General features: G+C 32.1%; 1 pseudogene; it reads left to right on the top strand.

Moving 5' to 3' along the window:
- The first annotated feature begins 119 nt into the window (after positions 1-119).
- Positions 120-1,881, top strand: LOC141816962 (ubiquitin carboxyl-terminal hydrolase 10-like; annotated as a pseudogene).
- Positions 1,882-9,371: the final 7,490 nt, after the last annotated feature.

Here is a 9,371-nt window from a genome sequence, read left to right as displayed (position 1 = left end):
ACAAGCTATTTAAATTTAATTCCAACTTTTAGCTGATTATTGTGCTTCTCAAAATTTACAATTAATTGGACTTGTCATCTTCAAGGACTTTTAGCTGATTCAACATGCTTCTTTGTTAGATTCTTATCAGAACCTCAATATAATGCCCATGGGAAGCTTTTTGGAACACCACTAGTTACATTTTTGTCATTGAATTCAAAAACTGGATTGGTTATCCATTCTGCTGTTCGTTCTCTACTTGCACCACTGTTGCGAGCAAATGTGATGCCTTCTTGTACTGGAGTCAAAACCGGAAAAGAGAATGAATGTGGACCAAGCTTGGATGCTATTGTGCTTTCAGATAATGGAATTCACTGCTCAAAAGAGAACTTGTCAAACAGCCAAATGGAACTAGAAGATACCAGTAATTGTTTCCCTGCCCTTCAACTTGCCTTGGCAGATGGGGATGTCATTGTTCCAACAACAGTTGATGTTCAGAATACTTGCCCAGGATCTGCCTTAAAGATAATGATGAGCTGGTCAGACAAACTGCATGGAATATATGATTTTCATTTCCTTGAGGATCTACCTGAAGTGTTCAAATCTGGTTTCATGTTGAAGAAAACACGACAAGAAGCAGTCACTTTATATTCGTGCTTGGAAGCATTCTTAAAGGAAGAACCTCTAGGGCCTGATGATATGTGGTTAGTTCTCTTGCTCCATTAAATATAGATAGTACTATTAATGGTTTTCTGAATAGGAAATTTACACTCTGTATTAGGTACTGCCCCAAGTGCAAGGAACATAGGCAAGCAACTAAGAAGCTTGACTTATGGAGATTGCAATATTTTGGTTGTTCACTTGAAACGATTTTCCTACAGCCGATTCATGAAAAACAAACTTGATACATTTGTGAACTTTCCTGTTCACAATCTTGATTTGACCAATATGTTCAGCAAAAGATTGGTTTTCCAGAGTCTTTTATCTATGAACTCTATGCGGTAAGCAATCACTATGGAGGCTTAGGTGGAGGTCACTACTCTGCTTATGCTAAGGTCAGTTACTTTTCTTCCATTAGCAAGATAAAAGATATCGCAGGAGCTATTGACTAGTAAATTAAGTGATTCATTTCCATTTAGAAACATCAAGGTCCTCAAAGATCATAACTCTGTCCGCTTGTATTCTTATCAAAAGTTGAGGTGTTAGAATTGCAAATCCATTTTTATAGTGTTCTTTCAGGACCGTACTGATTATTCCTTCATCATCCACAAAGAGTGTACAATGCAGCTTGTTGGTATACACAACTGGAGCATCTTAACTAACACTCTTAGCAATACAACAAGCAATTTATTTACATTCCTCGGAACATTTTACTCCACTTGTTTGGACTTTTGTTCATTATATTTTTTTCCCAACAGCTAATTGAAGAAGACAGCTGGTACCATTTTGATGATAGTCATGTTTCCTCTGTAAAGGAAGAAGAAATCAAGACATCAGCAGCTTACGTCCTATTTTATCAGAGAGTAAGATGTGATTCCAGTACAAGTGGCAAAAAGTTTGACTAGAGCAGATTCAGCTTTGTAAAATCTAATTCAAGTGGCAATCTATTTGGCTTTTTTTTTTTATCATGATTCTTTCATCCTCGAAGTGGAAAACTAGCATGGCTCTACCTTCACTGATAGAAAAATGTGAGTAATTTGGCCATATGTTCATTAGTTCTCTTCCGCTGCATATCATATCCATCAAGAAGCATTTTTGCATATAGCAGATTCTGCAATTTGTGGAAGGGAACGAGATCAACTTTTTACATTTTAATTAGAAATTTTGGGAGTATGAAATGATACGAGTTAAGAATCATTTTTGAATTTGAATATCATAGAAGTTTTCATCTGTTCTTGTTGCCATTGCTTTGTTCAGTATCTAAGAAAGTTTTGCCATCACACCATTTTGTCGAGGATGAACATTTCCCTGAATGTCTTTGGTAATTCAACTTGCCTTGTTCATGATATAGGTAATGACTAGCTAAACATAGATGTAATTTTCTTTATTAACAGAAAAGACGAACAGTTAATAATTTTGCATAAAATGACCACCCAGGAAAAGAATTGTTTTGTTGCAAATTACTTTATGTAATAGGCTTTAATGATTATCGAACTATTCTTCCGTTTTGATCACTCATTTTGATAATTTGTGATTTGTTGCGGTAGCTAGTGTTAGTTCTTCGCAAGCAATTGAATAAACTATTTAATGCCAGGAGTACAGTAGAAGTTGAATTAGACACCGCTTATTCCGAAGCAGAATAGAAACTATTTATGATCTCCGTTTCTATTTATTCTCTATTTATGTGATTCTAATAATCTAGTGGATTGTTAAACGAAATGCCTTATGAAAGTTAGACAATTTGATAGATATTTTGTGCCTCGCTTTGTTGTTGGTCATTCATTTCTTACTATGGCGATCTAATTGATTGCCTTAATTACTCAAATAGGATCGTCACAGATTGATTGAAGGGAATTAGGATTAAGTTCATGAAGGATCTTCCAGTGCTGGGCAACAGCAAGTTGGATGCTCGTGAAATATCTAAATCTAAATTCACTCTTTTATTTAGGTCTTCGGAAATCTATAAATGGTAGTGATTTTTTATCAATTCAGTCATTAAAATTGAGTTATACTATTGTGATTTGAGAATTCAAAAGCCCAAGTTCCCATTGCTAATTAGCACCCAAAAAATTTAGAAAATTTTAGAACACAAAAAATTCAAAATATAGTGGCAACATTCGTTCAATCAAAATCATATTTTACACATCATGATTTAATTTGTAAGTATGATTTGGAAAGGAAAACGTGATGTGAGCTCCTAGAGTTTTTTTTGTCATTCATAATTTATTAACTCTTTATTTTGCCCTTGTATTTTTAAAATATTATATTTTACCTTTATAGTTTACGAAATAAAACCAAAACATTCCCTGACCTAACCGCCATGTCCTCTTCCATACAAATGAGTGACATTTTATACGAATAAAATTTTCTTTGTCGCGCGTGCTATGCTCGTGATCGTTAATTATGAATATTCACAACCATTCAAATTGACTGCTGAATAAGGGCTACGTTCTTTTATTATTTTTCTACTGCAATACTAAATAAAAAAAAATCATAATTGAAAAAAAAATAAAGGTCACCCTTGGTGTCATAGCTTTACAACAAAGATCAGGTCCCTACTCTCCTTCCTTGACAACCATCAATTTAGGATCTATAATTTATCTACGTAGTGCGAAATGCAATTGATACACCGGGGATCACACATCCTTGGTCAATCAACACATTATGAAAATATTCCTAATTGGGTACATTCTCTTTCAGTTTGCACATGGTAAGGAAATATCCCGATCAGAAATATTCCTGTTTATTGTAGGAACATCCCCGATCAGGTACATCCTCGATCAGTCAACACACGTTATGTGAACATCCCGGGAATATCCTTGCGTAGCTAGTAACATTATGAGAACACTTTGATTGGTAACATTCTCACTCAACTTGCAACATATAGGAACATTCTGATCGGGAATATCCCTGCTCAATTAGCATATGTTATAGGAACATCCCCGATTGGGAACATCTCTATGCTCCCTATAGTTTCCCTCCTATATGGATAGTCATCTATCCTCTCTTTCGACATGCCCTAATAAGTAGTTGACAAAGCAACAACTACTAATAATCACCACTAAGTAGTCATCTCTTTCGACATTGAATAAATCAATAAGACTGGATTACTTCATCAAACCGGATGTTCTAAGATCTCAAAGCTTGTTTCAGTCCATAAACGGACCGATTAAGCTTACACACAAGATGCTCTTTACCCTTTGCAATGAATCCCTTTGGTTGCTTCATATAGATGTTTTCTTCAAGACTTCCGTTAAGGAAAGCTGTCTTGACATCCATTTGTCAAACCTCATAATCCATATGAGCAGCAATAGATAAAAGAATATGGATAGACTTAAGCATGGTTACCAGCGAAAAGGTCTCCTCATAATCGATTCCCTCTTTCTGAGTATACCCCTTTGTAACAAGTCTTGCTTTAAAGGTTTCCACCTTCCTGTCTATTCCTCTTTTCCTTTTGCAAACTCATTTACATCCAATGACTTTTACACCATTTGGTAATTCTACAAGCTCCTAGACTTGATTAGAATCTATAGATTCTATTTCAGAGTTCATTGCACTTTGCCAAGATGATGCATCTTTATCTTGGAGTGCTTCATCATATGTCCAGGGATCAGCTTCATGTTCACTAGGGATCAAGTCTGAAGATTTTCTCAAAAATATGAATCTATCAGGTTGTCTAACAACCCTCCCACTATGATGAGACATTACCTGTAATTGCGCATCATTTGTGACACGTGATGTAGTTACTTGTGGTATCGTATCTTGTACCGTTGGTACTAAAGTAGAAGTGTTCCCTCTTATTTCCTCTAGAACAATCTTACTCATGGGCTTATGGTTCATTATATAGTCCTCTTCTAAAAATTGGGCATTCATGCTAACAATGACCTTCTGATTTTTAGGACTATAAAATAAACCACCCTTCGTGCTAACAATGACCTTCTGGTCTTTAGGCTCTATACCCCTTTGCCTTAAAAGGTCTCTTGGTCATTTTTCCTTCCAAGCAACACTCGTAGGTTGGAAAATTTTCTACCACCAGTCAACCCAAAGGTCCATTGGCTATTAACCTTTGAATTCTACTCAAGTTAATATGACTCAATCTTAGATACCAAAGATATGTTTGGTTCATTTTCAAAGGTTACTTTCTCTTATTAGAATTAGATGATGTGTTATTAATTTCCATTTGTTGTATCGTGGGAGTTATTGGATTACGAGTATATAAATTATCAACCAACGTATCAAAACAGATAATAGCCCTATTTTTCTTGGCAACAACTTTGTCATCAAAAGAAACAAAATATCCATCCTTACATAATTTAGAAACTGAAATTATTTTTTATAAAAAAATATGGTACGTAAAGATAATCCCTCAAAATCAAAGTTTTATTTCTCTCAAAAGATAAATAAACATCTCCTACTGCAATAGCTGCCACTTTCATAGCATTGCCTATGTAGACAGTAATCTCCCCTTCACATAGTCGTCGGGTTTCCTGGAACCCCTACAACGAATTGCAGACATGATCAGTGGCTCCCGTATCTACATATCAGGTACTAGTAGATAACACCACTAAACATGTTTAAACAACTCATGAATAAGATATACCTTTATTGTTCTCTTTTCTACGAGAACAGTCTACCTTCCAATGTCTAGACTGCTTTCTCATGGCCTCCTGCTTAGCAGCCCGATTCTGGTGTCCAAAAAGTTCTTTGAGATTAAGCATCATGTCATAGGCAGTAGGCATGGCATGATGCTGATGTTGCATCACATTTGAGATGGAAGCTAAAATGTAACACCGCGTCATCTTATCTACCTTAACCCATTTCCTATGTCTCTCTATCTCCACTTCACTAGAATCCTTATCAGGCACGCTAGGACAGACCTTGAAAAGTATGAACTTGTACTCTTCAACAGTTAAGGCAATATCCAAATTCCGTTTCCAATCAATATAATTAGGACCAGTAAGTTTGTTTTCTTTTAGAATAATAACAAGTGGATTGAAAGCCATAATGAAATCTTGAGAATCACAAAATAAAATATTTGGTTAAAACTTTAGATTTTAAAATAATATTGATTCCTCAAACAATATAATTTAAATTCACCAACACCTCAAAACACCATGAATTTCATATGTCATGATAGTGTGGACGTATACTAATTCAAACATTTATAAGAGGAAGTTTTATCTATTAATTTTATTATCTTTCCAACCTAACTTTATGATAAATAAAATTAATAATTGATTTATCTTTGGTCACACAAATAATAGCAGTGACTTCGATGGGGAGGATACTATTAAATGTGCCTAAGTGTATACCATTACTTGATACTAAGTCCATTATTTAGGATTGTGTCCCTTCAGATGGAGAAGATCACACATACCTAAATAATTCACTACTAGAAAATTAGGCTTTTGAGACACAACAAAATCTGTCTTAAATTATAAATTTGCTGTCTCAAAATGTTTTTGAGACGGTGATGAGACGGTAATGTGGCTGTCCCCAATACAAGCGTCTCAAAAAAATATTGAGACAGTTGCACTGTCTCAAATGCGATTTAAGACGGTGATGAGACGGTTGTTAAATTGTCTCAAAAGTATTTAAGACAGTTATTTTTTTGTCTCAAATGTTATGTCTTATTCTGTGAAAAAGCTAGAGACACCAGATTGAGATAGTAATGTGCCGTCTCAAATAAAAGTGAAGACAGTAAATTACTGTCCATAATATTTTCATTTGTTAGATACACCATTTAATTTGTGATGAAAATTAATAAATACTTACTATACAAATTAATCTAGATCAGAATTATTGAATTGCCATTTCAAAATAAAAGGTTTCATGCCAACATTTATCCAATAATACAAATGTGTACATATCCATCATGAATTTGATAAGAAAAAAACTACTATTCCAAAGTTACACAAGAGAAAGCTTAAAGAACAACTCTTCATGATCTGGAGATAACTTCTATGATCCTTCTTCATCAGAATCTTGAACATTAAAAAAAGAACTCTTTTTAGAGATAAAGATATTTTATAATCTATAAAAATATAAAGAATTCATTTACTCAAACATAATTGATTCAACATGAGACATATATGTAGATTAACAACAAAATCTTACATGACTAAACATATAAAATTGAGGCACACATAGAAATAGTCAATTTAACAAAGCTCATTGAATTCAAGAGGTATGCATAAGATTTATTGTTCAGAAATAATAAAAGACATATATTGTTCAAAAAAATCAATAAATAGAACTTTTAAATAAGAAATTTCATCATCTAACATGTATATAATCCTCTTTCTTGCAACTATATATATTAACAAAAAAAAAATACTTGTGAAAGCAACTACCAATGTACCTGTTGGTTACTCAATCCTTGTTTATGTGAAATAGTATTATCTGCAACATAAAAAAAAGATGTACATATTACAAACTATCAAAATTCATCATAAAAGTAAATTATTTAAATAAAGTCAAGATACCTTTTGATTACTAAATTCAGTAGATTCCATATGAAGATGGGTCAATGGGGATCCATGATTACTAAAATAAGTGATATGCTTTTGACATTTGTATCATTATATAACCGAATAAAAGTTACTTCTTACTACATGGATAACACTAACAAGTACAAATAAATTTTAACTAATGAAAGAACAATACCTTTTCTAGAAGTTCTCTCCAATGCGCTAAAGCTCTAACTTCAGAACTGTCAGTATTCAGTGCCTACAAAAGATAAAAAATGAGTATCAGCTTGCATAAAAATTAACTTAATTATGGTAAATGGTTTTAGTATTTGATTTACAAAATATAATTACGTAAACTAAATACTTATAAAATACTTAATTAAAATAATTTTTTAAACGTAAATGAAAATAAAATTTTTAAAAACATAAACAAAATTTTTTTTAATTTATAAATATTTATTTATATTTTTATAAAGAAAATTTTTATTCATTTATTAATTTATAAATATAATAAAAATGTTTATGTAAAGATAAATGATAATGATTTTAAATTTATAATTACGTAAACTAAATACTTATAAAATACTTAATTAAAATAATTTTATAAAACGTAAATGAAAATAAAATTTTTAAAAACATAAACAAAATTTTTATTAATTTATAAATATTTATTTATATTTTTATAAAGAAAATTTTTATTCATTTATTAATTTATAAATATAATAAAAATGTTTATGTAAAGATAAATAATAATGATTTTAAATTTTTATTAATTTATAAATATTAATTTATATTTATCTAAAGAGATTTTTTTAATTATTTATTAATTTATAAATATAATTAAAATAATTTTATAAACGTTAGTAACAACAATTTTAAATTTTTATTAATTTATAAATACTAATTTATATTTGTCTAAATACTTATGTATATGTGTGATTTTGTTTTTTTTTTGGACACAATCAAGATAATTTGAGACAAATACTTTTTTACCGTCTTATTTGAATGTCTTATATAACTATATCTTTAACCGTCTTTATTAGGTATCTTATTTAGTTGAATTTGAGACACAATTTTAAATACTGTCTTAAATTTAATGTCTCAATGTAAAATTTTAAGACACCTATAATTACTGTCTTAATTACATAGTATTTGAGATGAATTTGGTCACTGTCTTAAAATTTTTGTCTCAAAAGCCTAGTTTTCTAGTAGTGATTTTTTATAATCATCCATAAAGGATGTTTGATCAAGTTATCCACAAACAAACTCATCCGATATGGAGGAAGACACTTAAAGTCAATGCGCAAGTTTGAATGCATCACTTACAAATCAGTAATAGAGACCATGAGATTTATTCAAATAATCCCTTTCCCACTTAATTATTTAATACGAGGAATTTTAACATGCACACACATAACAACATATAAAATAACATAGTCGTCGGCAATAAAAATGAAAAAGAAAATTTTTAACTATTATGGCCTCATCAAATATCTGTTGTTCTTCAATATGCTGCCAATGGATCATGGAGTCGCGCTATCTTGCTTCCTCTAAGCCGCGCCTCCAGTCATCAAAATAGCACTATGCATAGCAAGGATACAAGCCGCAACAATATAAAATTTTTTTTACATCCATAGATCCTATACTCTACGAAGAAGTCTACATATAATCTAGATCGAACAGTAAATTAGAATAATTATTACAACCATACAAAACACAAAACAACCTCGACATGCTCGAGGGTTCAAATCATACATAACATTTGGTAGATCATCGCCCACACGACGTCCAAGAAGAGGAGAAGAATACAACAGGAGATCAAGAGGTCTTCGGGTAACGAACAATCATCTAAACAATCTCAAGAAGAAAGGTATGACTAATTTAATCATTCCACTGCGTAGTTAGTTATTTTCTTTTTATGGATCCTGAATACCAACACAAGAGACCAGCAATCTTATGCTTCAATCAAGGTGTGATTCGATTAGTCAAGAACTTGCTTGATCAATCAAGCACATGTCTGATCGAACATGTGGGTTGCTTGGAAAGGTTTCATCCCTGTAAAATTTTTGTCTGACAGAAATTGAACAGGACAGAATTCCAAGCACCTTCACTCCACTGACCAGTCCCGCCCTGCCTAACACCAGACCGATTCCCTTCCTGTCATTAGTCAGTCATTCAAATCACTGCCAATAAGTCATAAATAATTATGTGACATGATAACCTGCCCCCTGCTTGTGCTGTCTATTATCACAGTATGATGCT

This window comes from Curcuma longa, unplaced genomic scaffold (genome assembly GCF_044706935.1).
Source record: "Curcuma longa cultivar G26 ecotype Majalengka, Jawa Barat unplaced genomic scaffold, ITB_CL_G26_1.1 contig_18814, whole genome shotgun sequence".
In the NCBI taxonomy this organism is placed as follows: Eukaryota; Viridiplantae; Streptophyta; class Magnoliopsida; order Zingiberales; family Zingiberaceae; genus Curcuma; species Curcuma longa.
Note: the sequence above shows the minus strand (reverse complement) of the source record. Positions and strands in the feature narration are given on the sequence as shown.